Raw genomic sequence first — 26,589 nt, forward strand, 5'->3', positions numbered from 1 at the left:
CAATCCTGCTCCTCTCCTGAAGAGCCACTACAGCTGAGCTTTTCTCAGCCCCCACCTTAGGGGGCTTCCTAGCAGAGCTGTGCTTCTCCAGCCTAAGATGTTGCTTCTTTTGCTTCATTCTGCAAAAGGGGAAACCCCTCAGAAATGTAGCAATCTTTTCTGGCTCTGGGGAAAAGTGTTACATATTCAGCTCTTTCTTGCTCTGTCCACTGAGGAACCTCTCAGCAAAGTTCTTCTATTAAGCTCCACTTTGCTCTGCACTTTTAGCTCTCCCTTGTTTTGTCCACTGAGGGACTTCTCAGCAAGGATCTTCTTTATGCCAGTGAATGAAGAGCTTCACACCATAAACTCTTTTGAGAAAGAGTTTTATTTGGGAAGGATGAATCCAGGAGAATAGCTACCTCTAACAGGGTGAAGAGAACAGCATTTTTATTATTATTATGTGTTTTAATTTTACACATCAGCCATGGGTTCCCCTGTCCTCCCCCCTCCTGCACCCACCCCCACCTTCTCGCCATCCCCTCCCCTCCATTCTCATGTCCTCCAGGACCAAGACTGCCCTGGGGATTCATTTAAACCTGGGATTCAGTACAGGCAGGTCCTGTCTCCTCCTTCCAGGTTGAGCATGTGTCCATGTGTAAGCCCAAGGTTCCAAACAGCCCAGCTCATGCACTAAGGACAGGTCCTGGTCCCGCAGCCTGGATGCCTCCCAAACAGTTCAAGCTCTTCAATTGTCTCACCTATCCAGAGGGCCTGACCCAGCTGGGGGCTCCACAGCCGTTGGTTCATAATTCATGTGCTTCCATAACTGATGGAAGTGGATGCAGAGATCCTCAGCCATGCCCCAGGTAGAGCTCCAGGTGTCCACCTGGTGAGAAAGAGGAGGGACTGTAAGAGTGTGAATTGTTGAATCCAAGATTGCAAAAAGCATAGGGACAAAATAGCCAATTGAATGAGAACAGCATTTTTTTAAACAACTAGATAGGATGGTTTACACAGGATGTTTTGGGGGTGGAGTCAACTAGGGATTGACTTGAGGCCCAAGGTTCTACCATCCTGTTCTGTGATTGGTTGGTTTCACAAGTCAGTTGGCCAGTGGCAGAGATGGCTCTGATCTGACTGAGCCAAACTGTCTTGCTTTCTGCCCTGGTCTGAGCTATCTTTCCCTAGTTCTGGGCTCCAGGGTCAAGGTAATTTTCTTTAGCCAGCCTCTTTTTCCTATAGAAATCATATGCTACCAAGTAAAATCTCAAGTACCAGGGATTAGTTACATCTTTTGAGTAGTTGGTCAAAGGGGTCTCAAAGACCCCCTCCCCCACAATATAGGCAATTGACAGTGTTATTGGTTACCTTCCACAACCTTATAGTAAGGCTTATTCCTGAAGACAGAACTTAACTTATATCATTGAATATGGAGAAAAGGATCTGGTATACAATAGGAAGCTTCATCTAGACTGATTATCATTAATAGTACTGGAAGGTATTATGCAAACTTCAGGAGAAGAAAATCAATCATCAGTATGACACATCTACAAAAGTGAGCTGTCTTCAAGATATACTGGTGCAATAATGGCACAAACATTGTAGGAGAAATGAACAACTTTTTAGTTGAATTTAATTCCAGCTCCATCAGATAAAACCCATAACGAACATTGATTATGAGGCCAAGAACCTGATTTTACATAGGTTATAGACGTATAGCAAAATCTATTACTATAATTCTTTGAAGTGAGCATGGCAGTAATATGAATCCTGATTGCATATTGCTATTCCCATAGATCAGTGCACTGCTCAACTGTCATCATAAATGCTTTTTTTGGCAGTAGATTTTAATTAATACAGACACTCAAAACTGGACCATGTGTGTTAAGTGAGAAACTTGGAAGACTCATTCCAAATCAGAATGTTTTCATAAATTCCTTCTACCCATGGCTCTGAAATCTATGAAGAACTGGAGATGGATCAATAGTAGGAGCCAGTAATGTTGAATGAATTCAGTGAAACAGAGAATTCCAGAGACAAGAGAGTTTGTACATATATACACACATAGAAACCAGACAAATTTCTAGCATGGAGAAAGGTGTACACAAGGTCTAACTCCTAACCAAGAAGCTGTGTGCAATTGTTACCTTCTAGGAAAGGGAAAGTCAGTTTTCTCTTATGAAGTGTCACTGCAAGTATTAACCTTGATCAGCCTTATTCTAGTGTAGCCCTCATACTCAAGTGTAGTTGACAAATGTAAAACAAACTCCAGGTTTATTTAATGGGGGAGGAGAGGCTTCATTTAATTTTGGTTATGGGTTTTTTTTGTATTTTTATTTGTGCTTTTCTTTTTAGAAACGGGATAAAGTTGAATAGGTGGGAAAGATGGTGTGATTTGTAATATGTTGGAGTATGGTAAAAATTATGATACAATATATCACATTAAAAATTAAACAAAATATGTCAAAAGAATTTTTTAAAAGTACAAAAGTGTTGTAAGAAGGAGATTATCTGTGTAAAAACTATGCTATATTTAAAACTGGTCAGTGTCTCTGACACAAAAGTTCACAAGAGAAGAAATTAAAACAGCTAAGAAATAACTTTTCAATTGGTAAACATTTTTAAAATTAAGAAAATGAAAATTAAAACAACTTTGAGATTTCATCTTACTCCAGTGAGAATGGCTATTATCAAGAAAACAATCAACAACAAATACTAGTGAGAATAAATGATGGTGAAGGTGTGGGGATGTGAGAACCCTCATTCACTCTTAGTAAGATTGTAAACTCTGGAAATGATGTGGAAAACTGATCATACCACCCAGATACACTACTCATTGGCATATGACCAAAGGACTTTATATCCTAACCCACACATTCTTTCTTAGACATGTTCATTACTTCTCTGGTCACAATAGCTAAGAAATGAAAACTACCATATAAACAAACTGAAAGAAAAAACCGCATGATCATCTCATTAGATGCTGCAAACACCTTTGACAAAATCCAACACACCTTCATGATAAAGGTCTTAGAGAGATCAGGAATACAAGGAACATTCCTAAACATAACAAAGGCAATTTACAACAAGCTAACAGCCACTATCAAATTAAATGAAGAGAAACTCAAACTGATACCACTAAAATCAGGAATAAGACAAGGCTGTCCACTCTCCCCATATTTATTCAATATACTACTAGAAGTTCTAGCTAGAGCAATAAGACAACAAAAAGAGATCAAAGGGATACAAATTGGAAAGGAAGAAGTCAAACTTTCACTATTTGCAGATAATATGATAGTATACATAAGTGACCCCAAAAATTCTACAAGGGAATTCCTACAGCTGATAAACTCCATCAGTAAAGTGGCAGGATACAAGATCAACTCAAAGAAATCAGTAGCTCCCCTATACACAAATGATAAAAAGGCTGAGAAAAAAGTCAGAGAAACATCACACTTTATAATAGACACAAACAATATAAAATACTTTGGGATACCACTAACTAAACAAGTGAAGGACCTTTTTGATAAAAACTTTAAATCTCTAAAGAAAGAATTTGAAGAAGATATAAGAAAATGGAAGAACCTCCCATGCTCAGGGATAGGTGGGATTAGCACAGTAAAAATGGCAATTTTACCAAAAGCAATGTATAGATTCAATGTTATTCCCATCAAAATCCCAACACAATTCTTCACAGACTTGGAAAGAAAAATACTTAACTTCATATGGAAAAACAAAAGACCCAGGATAGCTAAAAGAATCCTGTATGATAAAGCAACCTCTGGAGGCATCATCATTCCTGACCTCAAGCTCTACTATAGAGCTATAGTGATGAAAACAGCTTGGTACTGGTATAAAAACTGACATACAGACAAATTGAATTGAATTGAAGACACTGACATTAATCCACACACATATGAACACCTGAATTTTGAGAAAGAAGCCAAAATTATATAATGGAAAAAAGGAAGCATCTTCAACAAATGGTGTTGGCATAACTGGATGTCAATATATAAAAGATTACAAATAGATCCATATCTGTCACCATGCACAAAACTCAAGTCCAAGTGGATCAAAGACCTCAACATAAATCCTGTTATACTGAACTTAATAGAAGAGAAAGTAGGAAGTACTCTTGAATGCATTATCACCAGAGATCACTTCCTAAATATAATACCAACAGCACAAACACAGAACACAACAATTAATAACTGGGACCCTTTGAAACTGAGACGTTTTTGCAGGGCAAAAGATACAGTCAATAAGACAAAAAGACAGCCTACAGAATGGGAAAAGATCTTCACCAACCCCACATCTGACAGAGGACTGATCTACACAGTATATAAAGAACTCAAGAAATTAGACATCAAAATACCGAACAATCCAATTACAAAATGGGCTAAAGAGCTAAACAGAGAATTCACAAAACAAGAAACACAAATGGCTGAAAGATATTTAAAGAAATGCTCAACATCCTTAATCATCAGAGAAATGAAAATCAAAACGACTCTGAGATACCACCTCACACCTGTCAGAATGGCTATAATCAAAAACACTAATGACAGTCAATGTTGGAGAGGATGCAGAGCAAAGGGAACACTACTCCACTGTTGGTGGGAATGCAAACTTGTACAACCACTGTGGAAGTCAGTATGTCAGTTTCTCAGAAAATTTGGAATCAGACTACCTCAAGACCCAGCCATACCACTCTTGGGCATAGACCCAAGGAATCCTCAGTCATACCACAAAGATACACACTCAACTATGTTCATAGCAGCATTATTTGTAATAGCCAGAACCTGGAAACAACCTAGATGCCCATCAACTGGAGAATGGATTAAGAAAATGTGGTACATATACACAATGGAGTACTGCTCAGCAGAGAAAAACAATGACAGCATGAAATTTGCAGGCAAATGGATGGAACCAGAAAAAAAATCATCCTGAGTGAGGTAACCCAAACACTGAAGGACAAACATGGTATGTATTCACTAATAAGTGTATTCTAGATAGAAATCAAAGAACAATCAGACTGCAACCCACAGAACCATAAGGCTCTCTATATATGGCATGGGGGACCCTAGGATGACTGTTGCTTATAATAAGATTTGGTTTTTACCAATTACTGTGCAACCCTGAATGAAACATTACACTATTAAGATAAGAATTTATACTGTATCAAGCTGATAATAGAAAAATAAATTAATTAATTAATCTAAAAAGATAAAAAAGAAAAGAAAAATTTGAACTATTAAAAAAATAAACTGACATATTTGGCTAAAGCAAAAAGGGGAAACTAGGGGCTCTTCATTCTTCTCCACATTCTATTCTTTCCCTTGTATTATATTTTTTAAACTTTTTTTATCAGTGAATTCTCCTGGAGTATCCACTATAGACAAGCACTGGAGGGCTCCTGATGTAAATCACCCTCTATAGCAATGGGAGGATCTTTCTACTGACACATGGAGGGGACCCGATCTGGTGTTGGTTGGTCCCAGGGTTCTGCTTATGTCTTTCCTCAGGACAATGAAATTCCTCATTGGGTTTCTGAGCACTGAGTGCACCCTGTGGCTGTAGCTGAAGCCCAACATGACAGAGACCTATTGGGGCTTTTTGAAAAACTCTCCCCTTCTGATGCCAATGGGGATTGACAGCCCTATATAGCCAGCTTTGGCAAGCATTAATGTAAGTCTAGGAACTGCAGCCATGCAGTTGGATTCTCCAGAAAGTAATGTATGCTAACTGCTCTTTCAAGCATGATTGAGAACATGCACCCAGACACATAGGAATTAAGGATAACACAGAAGATCACTGACCTCCGTTTATTAACAGTAGCATGCCAGCTAAGCATTTTCATTCTCACAATCCTTTTCAAGCTGGAGCAGTACCTACTTCTCAGGAATGACTCTGTGCAAGATTTGTGGCCTCCTGAAATTCATTTAGCCCTCATTGAAGATACCTTAAAATTTGTGAGCCTGAATGTAGTTCTGCCTGTGTTTTCTTTATGGTTCTTAGTTGTTATTTTGCAGAGCTGCCAGCTTAAGTCGTGCTGGGATCAAGAATAATGGACCTTGGCCGTTTGTGTTCCTGGAGTTGTGTCCATGCCAATGGATACCCACATGCTCCAGAAGAGAATTTGACATCACTGCTGCCATTGTTGCTGTTATAACAGTAGCGACCACAGCTACTACTGTTTCTGGGATTGCAACTTTATAATTGGTTACTGCTTCTAGCACAGTGGAGACCCTGGCATCAAAAGTAGCTACCACATTTAATTACTCTTTCATTCTATTGGGCATGACAAATTTAAATCAATAGTTATGTACATTTCGATTGGCTTTGAAAGTTATAAATTTACACACTCAAGTTCCATTTGCTTTTGGGATACCATCTTACAAGGACTCCAATTTGTAATAAGGCTCATTAAGGAAGGGAAGACTCAGTTGCCTTTAGCCTACTGTCTATGGGTGGGTTAAGACTTCAGTTGGTCTTTTCTGGGTCAAACACACAGACTTCAAGCCCAGTGCCACTTAGAGATCTTTGGCAACAGTTAACTCTGCAGCTCTCACACGATTGTGCCTGTATGATAATAAGTATTCCGAGACGGGTAATAAATACCTGGGGGGCTCCCACCAACCTAAGACAGAATGCCTGTGTGGCCTGGACAGGTGTCTCCATGATGGGTAAGGGGACCTGCTGACATCCCACGCAACCTAAGTCAGAAGCTCATTTTTTAAGTAAAAGGGAGGCGACCTGTAGGTCCCTGGCCCCCATTTTGGGTGACTGTTGCCTTGCTTGCTGACCTTGACCTTCATATCCTCCCTATGCTAATTCCCTGCGAGATTCCACCCTTCTGAATGCTTAATGGATGTTCCTTGTCTGTGTATCCAGCATATTGGGCATTAACAGCTTATATGCAAGATTATAAAACATCAGAAGCAGGGTTGTGGTTTTAGCTCAGTGGTGGAGCGCTTGCCCAACAAGTGCAAAGCCTGGGGTTTGATCTCAGCTCCAAAAAAAAAAAAAATCAGAAGCAAACTTCTGCCCTCCAGGGTTCTCCGGTTGTGCTGTAAGCCTGTATTTAAGACCTCCTCCCTCCTTCAATAAATGGTATTTGGCATTCAAAAAAAAGAAGGAAAGGGGTCAAGGTCATGATGGGGAAACTCACAGAGACAGCTGACCGGTGCTAGCTGGAGCTCACTGACTCTGGACTGACATCTTGGGAACCTGCATGAGACTGAACTAGGCCCGCTGAATGTGGATAACAGTTGTGTGGCTTAATCTGTTTGTGGGGTCCCTGGCAGCAGGACCAGGACTTATCCCAGGTGCATGAACTGGCTTTTTGGAGCTCATTCCCTGTGGTGGGACACCTTGCTCAGCCTTGATACAATGGGGAGGGACTAGGCTCTCCTTCAACTTGATATGCCAGACTTTGTTGACTACCATGGGAGGCCTTACCCACTCTGAGGAGTGGATCTGGTAGAGTGGGAGGGAGCAGAGGAGGCAGGAAAGGCCTGAATGAACTGTCCAAATCTGAGGGAGAAGGGATCTCCAGTCACTTCTACAGCACCTCCCATTGTGAGTGGGGTCAGCAGTAGTTCCAGTGGACTAAGCACCACTAATTACAGCTCCTTTTCCATTTCATCGATGCCTCAGATCCCTGTTGCTTCAGTTACTCCTACAGCATCTTTGTCAGGAGCTGGCACTTACACTACCTCTTCTTTGAGTACAAAATTTACAACCACATTGGACCCTCCTAATATTTGTAAAGTAATACCCCAACAATTACAGACAAGCAGCCTACCTTCTGCAAGTCATTTTTCACAGTTAAGCTGTGTGCCTTCCCTGATCGCCCATCAACAGCGGAGTCCACAAATTTATGTGTCTCAGTCAGCAGTAGCTCAAATTCCAGCCTTCTATATGGACACAAGTCATCTATTCAATATCCAGCATGCATGATTGGCTCCACATTCCCTGGCTCAGCAGCAAGGTTGCCAACCAGGACTCTCTCAGCCAACATCAGTTCCACAAATTACAATCACTATGCCCCACTGCAAGGGCAGCATCAAGCCCAGCTGAGTTTGGGGGCTGGACCTGCTGTTTCCCAGGCTCAGGAATTATTCAGTTCTTCAATTCAACCATATAGATTGCAGCCAGCCTTCATACAAAGCAGTCTGTCCCAGCCTTCTGTGGTCCTTTCTGGTATGGCTATCCACAACTTCCCAATGGTTCCTGTACCAGGAACTTGCCAAGGCACAATCAGGCCTTGCCTCTCAGCAGACTTCAAATACTCAGCCTATCTCCATACTGTATGAGCATCAGCTGAGGCAGACATCAGGACTAGGGAGTTCTCCGCTGATTGATACACATCTTCAGGCAAGAGCAAATCTTACCCAGGCCTCAAATCTTTATTCTGGGCAAGTACAGCAGCCTGGTCAGACAAATTTCTATAACACTGTCCAATCACCAAGTGCTCTCCAGCAGGTTACAGTACCTTTACCAGCATCTCAGTTTTCCTTGACTAATTTTGGATCTACAGGAAAGCCTCTGATTGCTTTGCCTCAGACACTTCAGCCCCAGTTACAACACACAACTCCGCAAGCACAGGCCCTGAGTCTGAGCCGTCGTGCACAAGTCAGGCAGCCTTTCAGAGGATTAATCCCTGCTGGAACACAGCATAACATGATGGCAGCCACAGGAAAGATGTCTGAAATGGAACTAAAAGCCTTTTGGAGTGGCATTGATATCAAACCAGGGACACCTCCAATTAGTGGCCAAGGCACCATGCCAATGTCTAGTCCATTCCAGGCTACTTTAACAAGTCCAAACAGCCAGTCTAGCAAAATGAACAGCATTGTTTATCAGAAGCAATTCCAATCAGCCCATACCACAGTGAGAATGACTCAACCATTTCCTGCACAGTTTGCACCCCCAGAAGAGAGCTGTGGGAAGAGCACTTAGCCACAAGATATTTGGTCCTAGGTGTTGGCAAAGGAGAGAGCAGAGGCTCTTCAGTCCATGCAACGGTTCTTCCTGAACAGCAACAGAGCAAACAGATAGGAGGCAAAGCCCAGAAAGTGGACAGTGATTCAAGTAAACCTCCCGAAACACTGACGGACCCTCCTGGTGCCTGTCAGGAAAAAGTAGAAGAAAAGCCACCCCCTGCACCCACCATAACAACTAAGCCTGTTAAAACTGGACCAATCAAACCTCACGCGATCAAAACTGAAGAAACAAAATCTTAAAAGCTTTCATTTATTTCGGGGCATTGGGGATGGGTGGGCAGGGAAAATGAAGTCAAATGATGCCAGCACTCATGGGGGTAAAATGGTCTGTGACATTATCCTGTGTAGAGCTTGAAGATGCACAAGGGGCATGGAGCACTGTACACTGATAGAGCTGCTACTCCAGTTAAAAGGAGGCTTTACAGGCTTGCACCTACTGTGTAACGTGTGCTTGGTTGACATGCATCTTCAGTCAGTTTATATAAAAGTGTGTCCACACATGTGTAAGTGCATACAGTTTAGACCTACGGAGCTTTGTGATTCAATGAAACACCAGAAATAGAAGGAAAATGACACCACCATGGCTCAGCTGGGCGCTGGGTGGTCCCATTGATAGATCAGCTGTGGTTCTTTTGCTCCCTTGTGTTCTTTGAATGTGTCTGTGGCTTGAAAGTAAAATGATGCTAACTGGTGCTGGGAAGAGTGAGAAAAAAATTAGAGATACATTTTACAATTGCAAATTGCTGACTTTGCTTCTGTAAACTTGCTTGCGTTAGACACTGACCCATCCTCTCCCTGGAAATAAGTAAAAAGTTTAAGAGTCCAGCCGTCAGCCTTGGGACAAGGTCTGCAATTATAGATTAAAATAATAATAAGTCTCTGTTTAAAAATTCCCCAAAGGGGACCCAAGATAAGAACCATCTGGCGAGTCCAGCAAACTAGGTCAAATGTCAGCCAATCATAAGCCTGTAACTATGCAAACTCCCCTCCAGAGTAACCGCTCCCCCTAGACCTCCCCTGAGCCAACCATGTTACAAAATTTCCCACACAACAAAATGATTACTGAAATATATGATGATTTTTAAATTGGGCCAAACCCGGGGCACCTGGTATCTTATGCTAATTTTGTAGTTTCTGCATTAAAAAATGCTTGTAACCGGGGTTGGTATTTAGCTCAGTGGTAGAGTACTTGCCTAGCAAGTGCAAGGCCCTGGGTTAGATCCTCAGCTCAAAAAAAAAAAAATGCTTGTAACCACTGCTCAGGGCTCTCTGACTGACCAGGACAGAGAGCCCACTTGCACCAGTGCTGAATACATTCCTCTCATGCGTGTTGCATCTGCTGGTTTGGAATCTTGGTTTCTGGGGGAGCCCTCTCATAGACGAAAGTACCCCAGGGGTCTGGGGTCTTTCAAGAGGAGCCTTATTTTTATTATGGCAGCTTGTTATTTTTGTAACATGGTGATTTGGTTAAACACAATAAAGTACAGTAGTGACTGATCTCCCCTTCTTCCTGGATGAGTGAGCAGATGATTGAATACTGATGTCAGCATTCTCAAGTGTATTCAAGTAGCAACATTTGACTTCTGCTTCTGTTTAAAATAATGCTGTGTTTTGATTGTGGTCTGAAGCTTAGAAGCACTACTTGGCATTTCCTTCCTTCCTTGGAGGTCTCACCATTTAAGCATAACAGATTTGATAAAGTGTTGGTAAGGTGAGGTCTTTCTTGTTTCCACTAGGTCATCTTCATATGAATCCAGTGGTTATAAGGTTTTGTTTTAGGGGTATTCTTTCATTTCTTTTCTTTTTTTTATTATATTTCTGTTTTAATTTTACACATCAGCCATGGGTTCCCCTGTCCTCCCCCCTGGACCCCACAGCCCCACCTTTCCCCCATCCCCTCCCCTCCATTCCCATCTCCTGCAGGGCCAAGACTTCCCTGGGGATTCATTTAAACCTGGTGGATTCAGTACAGGCAGGTCTAGTCCCCTCCTTCCAAGATTGGAGAGGCACAGGGACAAATAGCCAAATGAATGGAAGCACAATAATTATGAACCAAAGACTGTGGAGCCCCCAGCTGGATCAGGCACTCTGGATAAGTGAGAGAATTGAATGGCTTTCATTTTTTAATAACAGGTTTTAGCTGATGTTCATGAGAATGAGACCTTAGAACTGTGCCACTAGGTGAAAGGAAATCCTATCTAAAAGTGTGTTTCTCTACAGAGCTTATCATACCATCCTTTGGGCCCTCTGCTGGAAAAGTAGAATCAAGTCTCAAATAATGCCTTTTCAATTGTATCCTCTAGTATTATAGGTGTAGGACAGTACTGTATCATACCTCTGTGAATGTAAAATAGCTTGTACCTGCTTTATGATACATAGTAGTGACTGTGCTTTATCAGAGCTATTTTTGATGATGTTACTCAGAATGTTTTCTTTCCAGATGATAATTGAGAAAACAAAATGGTGCCAGGTACCGCAAGAGTAACAGGACTGTACTGTTTTCTGGGGTTTTGTTTTTTACTTTCTTTTTTTATGGAGTGTGCTGGATGTCTCTACAATATTTTTCAAGTGACTGCAGAACCTGGAAATTGGTTGCTGCTATAGATGCCTAACATTGGACTTTATATATATATACCTTTTGAATTTTTGGAAACTACCTGTTCTGTCAACTTTGGAAGAAAGTATCCCAGTTTACTGTATTGAGTTGGCATTGTACAGAAATTAACAGCCATATTGGTCTAGAAATATTGAACTTAATTTTTTTTCCATTTGTACAGGGGTAACACAGTGTATTAATTACATAAGGTCTTATCTATGTGGGTTTGATTACAAAAACTAATAAAATATTCTCTAAATTAAAAAAAGAAAGCTGAATTAAATTAGAGAGCATTATAAATTAAGTCCCATTGTTATGTCGTAGTACTTGTTATTGACTTTCTGGTTTGTGGTCATGAACTCAAGCTAACAAATGTTGCAGAATGTTCTCTGAATGTGTTCACAATCGCTTATGACAACAACCTTTGACTGGTTATTACATTATTTCTTCTTGTCAGTAGCTAGTATTACAAGGAACTGTGGGGTGTGAATTATTTCTTTGCCTGCACTATAAATATTACCACTCAACATTTGCTAGAAGCTGAAAAGGTGGATAAAGCTATAATCCTAACAGCACTCACGAAGATCTCTTTGCTCGGTCAGACTACCTTTGGTTTGAAGGGATACCTTTCCCTAATGTCAGTTATGAAAAAGAAAGACTTGAAGAACTTCGTGATAAGTTTGTGATCAGAGATGAAGATACAATCATCCTGACTTACCCTAAATCAGGTAAGAACTGTTAGTGAGAATGATCCTGAGAAGGATAGGGCTTTGATCCTCATTCATTTGGATGATGATTGGAGTGATCTATATATCTGATGTTTAAAATATTTGTGGGCATTGAGGGCTGTGTGTGAGTGCATTTTCACTCAGAAAAAGACCTCCAGCCTGGTCTGTGTGGGGAGAGGGTCTCTAAGCCATGTAAGCAATGCCAGTGGATCCTAAAGCAGACTCTGGCATTGTTCTGTCTCTGTGGAGGAGAATGGAAGGTGGAAATGAGGAAAATAAACAGAAGAAATAGCACCAAGATATAAAGGCATGGATGTAAGAACATGTGGAATATGTGGAGAAGAGGACAATGTCAGGAAGAAGAAGAATTACTGTGGACCTTGTCTAGGGAGTGAAAACAGTCTCAAAACTCAAGAAACCAAAAAGAAGCAGCATGGGATTTGGGGGAGAGATGTTTGCTGGGTGGCAGAAGCACTGGACAGAGGAAAGTTTTAGGTTGCTGGCACTGACAGTGAAAGAACCTGGAAAAGCCAAGGGCAGTGGAATGCATGAAGAAGGTTCATACAATGGCCCAGAGCAGAGAGCTAGAGAAATACCCAAGGACAAGTGAACATGTAAACATAAATGCAAGTGTGTGTGGAAAAGAGACAGATGGGGATTTATTCACTAAAGAGAAGCAATTCTCATACATATACTGCAGCATGGATGCATCTCAATTGCTTTGTATTAAAAGAAAGGAGCTCCTCTCAAATACAGAGTCCACAACTACATTGCTGTGAAGTATCTGGGAAAGTAGAACTCACAGCACCAGAGTGTAGAATGATGATGGCCTAGGGCTTGAGGGGATGTTCAGGTGGAATTAACTGAGTATAGTGTCAGTTTTTCCATGTGAAGCATTGGCAATGTACTGGATGAATATACTTTGTGCTTATAGCATGTGAACATAGTGAACACCACAGGTCTGTGTGCTTGGAAACAGCTGCACTGTAAATTGTACAGGTGTATACTTTTCTACTTGAGGCTTTTTAACAAGTACTGTTGAAATGAGTGACCATTACTTTTCCTTCTTCAGGAACTAACTGGCTATTGAGATTGTCTGCTTGATTCAGACCAAGGGGGATCCCAATTGGATCCAATCTGTGCCTATCTGGGACCGCGCACCCTGGATTGAGACTCAAAATGGATATCCACTATTAATCAGTAAGGAAGGACCACGTCTCATCAGCTCCCACCTTCCCTTCCATCTTTTCCCCAAGTCTTTCTTCAGTTCAAAGGCCAAGGTCAGTGTCCACTGGTTGAGAAATCTTTGACCAAATGTTCTTTGAACTTTATCTATCTTGATGGGCCTTGGAGATCTTGGTGAAATGTACTCAGATTGTGTAGGTTGTGGATTGGAAGCCGAGATTCTCATGCAGTAACTAAGTGATGCAGATGTGTCTCTACCTCAGAGTACCAAAATGTCAAGTACCACACAGTGGTCCTGGGCAGATATATAAGAGAAAGTGAAATATCAACTAGAGCATTCAGGAACTACACATACAAGTCAAGAAGAGGGCAAACTGTAGTGTACAGTGGACATTACTGTTTTGCTGTCATCAAAGTCAATTAGATAATCATGATTCTACATACATCCCATGAGAAGTGTGTGAATTAACACAGAGAGGGTTTCTCAAAGAAGAAGCAACCTGACCAGGCATCAGTGCTCTAATCACGGAAATTGTTCAGCAGTCATGGCTCAGTTGTACCCACTGTGTGTTGCTATATCTAGCTTTCCATTGAGATCAGTAGCCACAGATATCACACACACCCCTGATAGAGGATCTCCAGAAGGGAAAGAGATATGCAGGTTCTGACGTATCATAGTTTCTAGTTAGTAAGAAAGTTTTCTGATGCCAGGCGGTGGTAGTGCATGCCTTTAATCCCAGCACTCAGGAGGCAGAGGCAGGTGAATCTCTGTGAGTTCGAGACCAGCCTGGTCTACAAAGCGAGATCCAGGACAGGCACCAAAACACCACACAGAAACCCTGTTTCAAAACAAAAACAAAAGAAAAAAAATGAGTATATCTTCTTTAACCGGATGGTGTTGGCCCATGCCTTTAATCCCAGCACTCAGGAGGCAGAGCCAGGCGGATCTCTGTGAGTTCTAGGCCAGCCTGGTCTACCAAGTGAGTTCCAGGAAAGGCACAAAGCTACACAGAGAAACCCTGTCTCAGAAAAAAAAAAAGATTTCTGGAATTTTCTGCACCATAGAACTTAAAAATATTTTATACGTAAAATACAAAGACAAACGTAGAATTATTATCTCTTTGGATAATGTCAAAATAAAGTTGTGACATTATGTATATGTGTGTTATGTGGATTTGGCAAAATCTTGGCTGTAGAAATTGAAGTCTATGAAGTTGAATTCTAGAATAATGTTTCTAAGAGCATGGTAAAAAATATGAATTTCTTTTTAGTAAAATTATTATTTATTATTAATTTGTTTTTAATTGTTTGTGATTATAACATAAATACATGCAACATTCCTCCTTCTTCCTCTCTCTAAGCTTTCCTCCTTTCCTTCTTTCAAATTTGCAGTCTTTTTTTTCATTAATTGTTGTTACATCTGTATATAAATCTATGAATTTCTCAATATTTAAATACAATCTGCTCAGTAAATAAAATGTTACTTGTATGTATGTTTTCAGGGTTGAGCATTTGGAATTGCATAACCAATTGTTTTGCTTTTCCCAGGGAAAGTCTATTTTTCCAACTCTCTGCATTTCTGAGTTGCCTGTAGGTCTTTGAGTTCACTATTGTGCAATGACACACTGGTTTTGAAGATCTGCACCATGATTCTTTGAAAGTTATATTTGGTAATTACAGTTGTAGAAAACACTTTGTTTCTCATATTGAAGATATATTTAGCACAGTACTCATCTCTGTGTATATAAGATGTTCTTTCATAGTGGATGGATGGTTTTTCACACTGTAAGATTTTGATCTTTTATAACTTTAGGATCAGTCTTGAATTTTTGTTATTGTGGTTTTGTTTTTTAGTGTGTTAGTGACTTGAGCAATTTTGCTGTTACATGTTTGTAAATGAAATAAATTTATAAAACAGGATTATTACTATAGATAGTTTGCACTTATGTAAATATTTTGTCCAAATAAAAATAATGATTTTAAAAACATCATAGAGATTTGATAGACATTTCATATAAATTGTGCCAGTTAAAAGTTTTGAAATGGCAATTTTGACCACCATGTATATGTTTTTCTATTTAAGGTGATCTATGTCATCAGAAATCCAATAGATGTTCTTGTGTCCAGTTATTTTTTCTAGAGTAAGACAAAATTTGTTAAGTATCCAGAGTCACTGACAACTTATTTTGAATGGTTCCTCAATGGAAATGGTGAGTGTCCTATTAAATATAGGACTTGGGCGAGGCTTAGAGTCATTTTAATGACAAGGTGAGATATAGCTCAGGTTGGTCTTGAACTCTGTATAGCCAGGGACAACATTGAAACTCTGTTCCTCAGGCATCCACTTTTTGAGTTCTAGGACTAAAGCACCTATTACCATGTTCGATCAATTTAATGCTGCGTCTCACTCTCAAGATCATGTGTTTTATTTAACTTAATTATATCCCTAGCATTTTGTATATTCTGTAGTCTTCACTTAGCTCCATCTTATCCTTCTGTATGCAACCAATCTGTGGTTCCAAGTCTCATGACAATTATAAACCTAATTGTGAAGTCTTCCTGTTTTCACACACCACTACATAACAGGGCACAGCCACAGCTTGCCCCACAATACACCATCCCAACAACATTTGGAGTATCTGGTCTTTCCAGTACTAAGGTAGGTGTTATAATTTGTGGTATTCAATGAGAAATGCCTCAAATAGACCTTGACGTTTGAACACCTGTTTCCCACTTGATGACACTGTTTCAGAAGATTTATGAGGTACACTCTTGCAGGATGGTACATCACTGAGTGTGGACTTTGAGAGGTTCTAAATTCTTTTTTAATTAAATTTATTCATTTATTCTATATCCTGACCAGTTTACCCTCCCTCCTTTCCTCCAATACCCTCCCCGACCACCTTCCCTACCCCACCACCCAATCCACTCCTCCTCTGTTTCTGTTTAGAAAGGGGCAGGCCTCAGCACTGGTGTCAACAAAGCATGGCATATCAAGTTCAGGTGGGGCTAAACTCCTCTCCTTGGAGGCTGGACAAGGCAACTCACTCTGAGGAATAGGTTCCTAAAGGCAACCAAGGAAATAGGGATGGACCCCACTTTCATCACTAGGAGACCCACAAGCAGATCAAGCTACACAACTCTCACATATATGTAGAGGCCCTAAGTCAGTCCCTAGCTGTCAGTCCAGAGTCTGGGAGCTCCTATGAGCCCATGTCATTTGTTTCTGTGGGTACCCTTGTGATGACCATGCGCCACTTGTCTCATCCAATCTTTCCTCTGTCTCTTCCACAGGATTTCCTGAGCTAGTTCCAGTGCTTGGCTCTGGATCTCTCTATCTCTCTATCAAACACTGGAGGAAGGCTCTCTGATGACAATGTGGGTAGTTACAGACCTGATTACAGGAGATGGCCAGTTCAGACTACCTATCCACTATTGCTAATAGTCTTAGCTTGAGTCATCCTTGTAGATTCATTGGAGTTTCTCTTACCAGGTTTCTACCTGACCCCAAAGGCCCACCATCAAGATGTCTTTTTCATTACTCTCCCACTCCAACCATGCCCCCAACCTAATCTACCATGTTCCCATCCCAGTCAACCCAGGAGATCTTTTCTATTTTCCCTTCCCAGGAACATCCGTACATCACCATCCCCTGTGGCCCCTCCTTGTTACCTAGTCTCTATGGGGCTGTGGATGTAGCATGGTTATCCTTTAATTTACAGCTAATATCCACTCTTGAGTGAGTACATGCCACATCTGTTTTTTTTGTGTCTGGGATACCTCACTCAGGATGATTTTTTCCTAGTTCCTTCAGTAGCCTTCAAATTTCCTGATGTAATTGATTTTAACAGCTGAGTAATTCTCCATTGTGGAAATGTACCACATTTTCTTTGTCCATTGTGTGGCTGAGGAGCCCCTAGGTTGTTTACATGTGAAAAATGCTGCCATGAACATAGATGAAAAACTATTCTTATGGAAAGATTCAGCATCCTTTGGGTATATTCCCAAGAATGGTATCGCTGGGTCTTGAGGTTGAATGATTCTCAGCTTTCTGAGAAACATCCATATTGATTTCCAAAGTGGCTGTTCAAGTTTGCACTGCCACTAGCAATGGAGGAGTGCTCCCCAGATCCACATCAAAAGGTTAAGTTCTTAAGTCACTTCCAGTTTCTTGTCTCTGCTTCCAGCTTGTAGTTGAGATGACCTCTCAGCTTCCTGCTGCTATAGTCCTGCCTGCCACTTGTTGCCATTGTCTCCTTTCCCGCATTGTTTATTCTTCTCCCTCTAGAATAATAAGCCAAAATTAAGCTCTTTCTGCTTACTTAAGTTGCCTTTATTCATGAAGTTTTACCACAGCAGAAGAAAAATAACAAAAGTGCTTGTCCTCCTACCACACAACTGATTTGTGGATTCTCTTAGTCTTTTTTTTTTTAAATTGGCTTCCCATACATTATCCTGACTGTCCACTGTTTTGTTAAGGCACATCTTTTTTTTTTTTTCATCATGTCATATTTTTAATAGTTGAGTAATATTCCATTGTACAATGTACTGATTTTTTTGTTTTGTTTTGGTTTGGTTTTTGGTTTTTGGTTTTTTGTTTTTTGTTTTTTTCAAAGAACTTTTAATGAAATTATTTAATTTTATTCATATTATTTTAGTATGCAAAAACCTGAATCAAGATCGCTTTATGAGCCTCAGCAATTATTTACATTACATATTCTGCTGTGTACATTTTCTTTTTTATTTAATTTAATTTTACATATCAGCCATGGGTTCCCCTGTCAATCCCCCTTCCACTCCCAACTCCACCTTCCCTCCAGCTCCCCCTCCATTCCAATCTCCTCCAGGGGAAAGACTCCCCTGGCAAGTCAGATCAACCTGGTAAATTCAGTACAGGCAGGTCCACTCCACTCCTCCCAGGCTGAGCAAAGTGTCCCTGCTTAAGCCCCATGTTCCAAACAGCCAGCTCATGCACTAAGGACAGGTCCAGGTCCCACTGCCTGTGTGCCTCCCAAACAGTTCAAGCTATTCAATTGTCTCACTTATCCAGACGGCCTGATCCAGTTGGGGGCTCCACAGGTTTTGGTTCATAATTCATGTGCTTCCATTTGATTGGCTATTTTTCCCTGTGCTTTTTCCAATCTTGGTCTCAACAATTCACACTCTTACAGTCCCTCCTCTTTCTTGACAATTGGACTCCTGGAGCTCCACCTGGGGCCTGGCCAAGGATCTTTGCATCCACTTCCATCAGTTATTGGATGACAGTTCCAGCATGACAGGGTGTTTGGCCATCCAATCATCAGACTTAGTCAGTTTGGGCTTTCTCTCGACCACTGCCAGTAGTCTACAGTGGATGTATCATTGTGGATTTCTGGGGACCTCTCTAGCACTTTCCTTCTTCCTATTCTCATGTGGTCTTCATTTGTCATGGTCTTAACAAATATTGTAAATCCTATTTTCTTTATTGTCTCAAAAGCATTTTTATAGGCATGGATTCTTAACACTTTGCATATAGTTCAACTTTTATTGAGTTATAATAATTATATATAATAACCAGTTTCATGATGATATTTTCATACACGTGTGCAGGAATTTTTGATCAAATTAATGGCCCACTAACCTTTCTCTCCTGTTCTCACTCTTGCTGATTCTTTTCCTCTTCCCAAGTAACTCTGCTTTCTACTTCCATGTCCCTTTTCAGCATGTGTCTGTTTGTGACCCAGTGATGTCCATTGGGGTTGCTTACTGGAGCACAGGGAAGGAATCATTTACAGGAACATGAGTATTACACCAGTAGCTACTACACTGAAAAAAATACCTCTCCCTCCCCAGCAACCTCTAACTGCCTATAGACCATGGAAGAAGGAGGTCTCATGGACCCTCCCCTAACTACACTTGACTGCTCATAAAGCCACAGGAAAGTGGTGGTTGCTTGGGAGAAATTTTTCTCTCCTTGAAAGAGTATTTTAGGACCCAGTCTTGTGCAGTAATCGCAGCTATTAGGAGTGAAAGTGTACTGTGGCCTTGTCATGCCTGGAAGACAATATTCTACATCATTCTACTCCATATTTAAGATTTTACATCATTTCCATACCTTCTCCCTCCATTTTTCTTAAGGCTACATGGGCAGGGGAGTCTAGATCATATCATTTGTTGAGCAGTCAGCATTTTGGCCAACTTTGAGTCTCCAAAACTACCACTGCTCACTAAGAAAGGAATCCTTTTTTTAATCAAGCTAACAGTAGTGATACATAAGGAGAAACACAGCTATTTAGAGAAGAATTTGCTATGCATATCAAGTCCATTCAGCAGAACAACAGTGATAGCTTCATCACTAGAAGCTATTCCCATCCCAGCATAGATATTCAACCACATTGACTACACCATATTTGAACTCTTCTCAATCAGAAAATGATTGGTTACCCTGATACCACGATTCCCATTATTGCACTAGTGGACATATCTTATAAGGCTGGTTGAAGTATAGATCACAGTGTCCACAGCTGTGTAAGACTGTTGATGACGGTCTCCATTAGACTGCACGCTTCCTGGCACTATGAGAACTATTGCACAGGAAGGCATATTTCAGCCCATTCCCAGATTGTTTTCTTTATGTACTGTGATAAGAATATGAGGATGTGTTTATAAATAGGGTCTTAATAACTAGTTTTAGGTGACACTGACAACAGTGATAATTGCCTATATTATTTGGTTCCTCAGGTCTCTCTAGGCCACAAATTCAAGGGAGGTATCCCACCACTAGCAGTGGAGTTTTCATTTAATAACATATGACTCTTGGAACCAGTATTGTAGCTTGACTTATACTTTTTAATGAGCTTACAAACTAATGAGATTCCATAAGGCATTGTCATATAGTCTTGGTTTTGTTTTTTTGTTTGTTTTGGGTTTTTTGTTGTTTATGTCAGGGGGTGGAGTTTTCATTTTATTTATTTATTTGTTTGTTTGTTCGTTTTTCGAGACAGGGTTTCTCTCTGTAGATATGCACCATTCCTGGAACTCACACTGTAGCCCAGGCTGGCCTCAAACTCACACAGATCCACCTGCCTCTGCCTCCCGAGTGCTGGGATTAAAGGAGTGCACCACCGCCGCCCTGCGGTTTTGGTTAATTTTACCCTCATACTCTCACCTCATCTTCACCTTAACCTACTAAGTCTCTTGTTCCCTCCCTCCTCATTCATACCAGAGGTATTCTAGAATTTCTCTTTTCTTTAAGGTCTCTTTTTTCATGTTCCGCTTCTAATGCCCCCTTTCCAGTTTCTTGTCCTTAAAATGTACATCAAGTTAAACACACTAAGAATTTGTCTAGGATTTTTATATGAGAGAGAGTATGCAATAGTTGTCTATTTGTGCTGGGGTTACCTCATTGGGTATATTTTCCAGTTCTATCTATTTTACTAAAAATTACATAATTTCATATGTATGGCTGAATGAAATTTAATTGTGTATACACATTACAGTTTCATTATCTACCTTTCAATTGATGGCATGTAGGGTGAACCTGTTTCCTAGCTATTGTGAGTAGAGCTGCAATGAAGGCAGATGTTCAAACACCTGTATAGTTGTATCTAGTATATAGTAGATATAGTATATATAGATATACTATATCTACTATATATTCTAAATAGTTTGAGTATATACCTAAGAATTGGTAGTTGGGTCATATTTAACTTCTCTCTTCAGTTTTATTGTAAACTCCACAGTGTTTTCAGTAAGGGTTGGGTCAGATTGCACTCCCACCAGTATTTCTATTTCCCCACATTGTCTTCTTAAAATTTTAATAAACTAAGCTTTGTTATTAAAAAAACATGTAAATAAGTAAAAAAAAAAGATAAATCCAAATTAATGAGACTCTAAGCCTATAAACTTAATGAATATAAATTGAATATAAAATACAGTAAGATTTGACACTCAGAAGAGAAGCTGCTAAGAGCCACATTAAATGTTTCACTTTTAATATCACTTATATTGCATTCAATTTTCCATCATCATTACCAAAAATCCATGACAAATTTATAACTAGAACACAGTAGCCTCACATTGTCTTTCAACACTCTCATCCATTATCTGCATCTACTCCTTTCTCAACACCTTATATTTGGATTTTTTCTCTGTGCCCCACACTTCAAACATTTGTTGTCATCTGATGTCTTTCTTTCCCTTCTTTTCTTTTCTATTCTTTTCTTACTGTTTTTAGATAGGGTTTCTCTCTGAAACTTTGTAACATCATTTGTTTTCTTGACAATAGCCATTCTGACTGGAGTAAGATGAACTCTCTAATTAGTTTTATCTGTATATTCCTGACAGCTAATGATGTCGAATATTTAAAATGTTAAAAATGCACACAAGGCATGTTTTTTCTTTTTTGGTAACAGTGTTGAGTTCTATGGCCCAAATTTTGCTCCAGAATTTTTCCATAATATTGAGGGTTTGTTTTTTGTTTAGTTTTGATTTCTTCATAGATACTAGATACACATTGTCTTAGATCAAGTAGCTGGCAAAGAATTTCTTCCATTGTATGTTGCATAGTCACATGATTAATGATTCCCTTTGATTGATAGAAGTCCTTTAATTTCATGAGGTCTCATTTGTTTATCTGCCATATTTTCTGAGTGAGATGAGTATTATTTAGAAAGTCCTTAGCTGTGATTCCATTTCAAAGTGGATTTCCAATCTTTTTCTCTACCAGATTCAGAATTATGGATCTGCTATTGAGGTTCTTGATCCATTTGGAATTGAGGTGAATGCACGTGTGTGTGTGTGTGTGTGTGTGTGTGTGTGTGTGTGTGTGTGTTAAGAAAGATTAAGATATAAATAAACTCTTCTATACATAGTAATCTTGTAAGTAAATTGATTGCAAATGTGTGCATTTGGCCCTGGGTTCCAGTACCAATGTTGTGAGTAAATTTGTTGCAATAACTCAGGGAAAAATGCCCTTACTACCTTGGGGTCAAGCAACAACACCTTGGGCTGCTTAGGACAGCTCTGATGTCTGGAGCTACAAGGAGACAGTTCAGCTCTGGATGGCAAGGTATCTGGCCACATCAAGCTGCTCAGATCAACAGCTCATTCCTGAAGGTATCCCAGATACCTGGAACTGTTCAGCACAGCTCTGATGGCTGGAACTAAAAGGAGACAGTTTAGCCCAGAAGGAAAAGTTACCCCAGACTCCTCAAGGTGCTCAGAACAACAGCTTTGTCTTGAAGGTGTCCTGGATACCTAGAGCTGTTTATCACAGCTCTGACAGTAGGAACTGCAAAGAATCAGCCCAACCCTGCAATGGAAATTTTTCTGGCTTCTTCAGGAAGTCAGGCCTGGAACTGATTTAGCAGGGAAGCATATTCTGACTGCTCGGGAAAGTCAAGGTATACCTACCTGGTGTGATGTGGGATGGACTCTCCGCTGGATATATCAATCCTGCTCCTCTCTGAAGAGCCACTATAGCTGAGCTTTCCTCAGCCCCCACTTAAGGGGGCTTCCTAGCAGAGCTCTGCTTCTTGGCCTAAGATGTTGCTTCTTTTGCCTCACTCTCTGAAAGGGGAAACACCTGCAGAAATTTAAAAATCTCCTCCAGCTCTGGAGAAAACTGTAACTTTTCAGCTCTCTCTTGCTCTGTCTACTGAGGTCTTTCTCAGCAAAGATCTTCAGTTCAGCTCCTCCTTGCTCTGCTCTTTCAACTCTCCCTTGTTTTGTCCACTGGGAGATGTCTCAGGAAGGATATTCTCTGTGCCAGTGAATGAAGATCTTTACACCCAAAACTCTTTTGAGAAAGAGATTTATTGAGGAAGGAGGAGTCCATGAGAATAGCAACTTCTTCCAGGGTTGAGAGAACAGCCTTTTTCCTGACCAGAAAGAGTGGTTTACACAGGATGTCTTTGGGGTGGAATCAACCAGGGCTTTACCTGGAACCCAGAGTTCTACTGCCCTGCTCTGTGATTGGTTGGTTTCACAAGTCAGTTGGCCAAGGGCAAAGATGACTCTGATCTGAATTATCCAAACTGTTTCTTTCTGCCCTGATCTGTGCCATCTTTCCCTAGTTCTAGGCTCCAGGGTTAGGTTTGGATTTCTTTAGCCAGCTTTTTTCCCCTACAAATCCAGTTTTCAAAGAACTATTTACTAAATATCTTGTCTTTATTCCAATGAATATTTTTGATATTTTGTCAAAATCAGTTGCCTGTAGTTATGTGAACTTGTGTCTTCATTTTCTATTCCATTAATCTACATGTCTGTTTTGTATCAGCACAGTGCTGTTTTTAATACTATATTGCTATGGTATAACTTGAAAGAGGGTACTATTTTTTTCAAAGATTGATTTGATCATCTGGGGGAGGTTGTGCTTTCATATGAATTTGTAATTGAATTTGTTCTTTGGAAATTTCATACCTTGTATAAAATATTTTCTGATTATTGAAACCCTTCACCCTTTCTAATCATCCTCTGATCAGTATTAATCCCCATTCCCTAAATTTCTCTTTGAAAACTTTATGTCTCTTTATTTGTGACCCAGTTAGTTTAATCATGATTAGGATCATCTGTGGGACTGTGGGTTTTGTCCTACCATTTGTAACCTAGTTACAGCAGTGGGACACAACTAAAGACACTGACTTCTCATCACCTAGAATCCTCATCACTCAGTATCCAGCACTGCAGTAGAGAGCAGTAGTGTCCCATGAGTGTCCTCCTCACCCATCATGCATCATCAATAGGCCAGTCTTGTGCAGTCCCATTGCAAGCAGCCTCAGTACTATTGAGATCATGCTACATTTGAACTGTCATGCCACAAGTCAGCATTTACCAGCTCTTTTATTTCTCTTTCTACCTTCTATGTTCTTTCTACTCCCTCTTCTGCAGAGGTCCCTAAGCCTTAGAGGTAATTGCATAATGTTCCATTTAGGAGTGAGCATCAAACCATTCTGTATGAACTTTAAAATTTTTCTTATTTTAGTGTATATTGACACTAAGTTAATGATAGAGATTGTGTTGAATCTGGACATTGCAGTAGGATGGTCATTTAGATACCATTCATACTTCTGGGTACATTTTCCATGTCCTAATATCTACATCAGTTTCTGTCTTTAGTGTGATGAGGTTTCCCTTAAAGAAGACTGAATACTTGGTGCATTCATTACTTTACTATTGCTGTGACAAAATATCATTAACTAGTTAACTTATAGAAGGAACGGTTTGTTTGGAATTTATTGTTCTAGAGAGGGAAGAGTCCATCATCACTATGACAGGAAGCATGGCCCCAGAAGGAAAGGCATGGCAGTACAGTAGCACTGAGATTTCACACCTCAATCCACAAAAAAGGAAGCATAGAACAGTTGTAATGGTGCCACTCATTTGAAAACTTCAATCCTATCCAGTGACATATTTCCTCAAGTAAGTTTACACCTGCTAAACTTCTCAAAATATCAAGCAACAGGGAAACAAGTATACAAATGCCTAAAAATTATATGGGGCATACTTTTCAAGCTAGCATCCTTGATTAAATTTATTCTGATCTATTTTCTAAGGCAATAGTAAACAGACTTATTCTTATAATTTAGTTCTTAGTTTATTTGTCATTGGTATATAGGAAAAGTTTTGATGTTTATATGACATTATTGTACCCAGGAACTTTCGTAAAAGCCTTTATGAGATCTAAATGATTCCTGGTAAACTCTTTCAGCTCTCTTATTGATAGAATTGTATTATCTGAAAATAAAGATACTTTGACTTCTTTTCTTATTTGTATCTCTTTTGTTTGTGCCTTTTGTCTTTTCCTTCTAACATAGACTTTGGTACTACATTGAAAAAGAATAGCGGGAACATAGGAAGTATATATGCTTCTTTTCTTCCAGTTTTTACTGAAAATGCATTGAATTTCCCCCTTCTAAGTGGAACATTAGCTATATTTTCTAACATAAGGCAAATATTATGTTGAAATATATTTCTTTTATTCCAGATTCTTCAGGACTTTAGTCCTAAAAATGATGTAATTTATACAAAAACATTTCTGTTATCCAGCATGTTTCCTGTTTTTGGGTCCATTTATGCTATTTAATTTACATTTATTGATATGTGTATATTGAACCATCCCTGAACTGCCTCTCTGGAATAAAGTCAACTTGATTATGGTATATGGTTATTTAAATACACACACACACACACACACACACACACACACACACAAACACACATACATGTATATGTATATGTATGTATGTATGTATGTATGTATGTATGTATGTATATATGTAGGAATGAATGTATATTGTGTGGGTACACGTTAAACCAGGTATGCAGTTGGATAGTAGAGAACAACTTACAGTAATGTGTTCTTTCTTTTCATTATGTGGACTTATGTCATCAGGTTTGGAGTCAAATGACTTTACCTGTTGAGCCACTTAACTGCTCTTTGATGTATTCCTGATTTTAGTTAGAAACTATCTTGTTGAGAAGTTTTGTATCTATGTTCACCATGGATCTTGGTCTGTACTTTTCTTTTTTGTTGAATATGTGTCTGCTTTTAGTATCAAGATGATACTTTATAAAAGTGCTATGGTGGTATGCCCTCTTTTCCTTCCTTTATGGAACATTTCAACAAACTTTGGTCAAGTTCTCTGAAGGACTGAGAAAATTTATCTGAGCCTGAACTTTTTTAATTTAGAGATTGTTTTAAGTACTTCTGTAAAATCATTACTTGCTACAGGCCTGAGTATTTTATAACATAATTTTCATTGATTCCTTGGGAATTTATCATCATGTACCCCATTCCCACTCATTTCCTACATCTTCCATACTTGTCATCTACCCCTGTAACTTCCCCCCAAAAGAAAACAAAAAAATAATTAAAAAAAAAAGAAAAGTTGAATATTTGTTCTTTACTAAATAAGATATCAGAAGAGGTAAAAATCACCATGCTCATGGATATATAGAAAAAGCATAGAAAAAAACTGGTCATCTTCCTAAAAACAAGATACAGATTCAACATAATTCCCATCAAAATCCCAAAACAATTCTTTACAAAATTGAAAGAACAATACTCAATTTCATATGGAAAAACAAAAAATCCAGTATAGCTAAACCAATC

The 26,589-nt window shown here is 39.6% G+C and overlaps 1 pseudogene; it reads left to right on the top strand.

The window, feature by feature from the left end:
* The first annotated feature begins 9,357 nt into the window (after nucleotides 1-9,357).
* The window catches only part of LOC118572481, a 66,848-nt pseudogene continuing 49,616 nt past the window's right edge, over nucleotides 9,358-26,589 (top strand).

The sequence above is a fragment of the Onychomys torridus genome, chromosome 1, assembly GCF_903995425.1.
Source record: "Onychomys torridus chromosome 1, mOncTor1.1, whole genome shotgun sequence".
Taxonomy (NCBI): domain Eukaryota; kingdom Metazoa; phylum Chordata; class Mammalia; order Rodentia; family Cricetidae; genus Onychomys; species Onychomys torridus.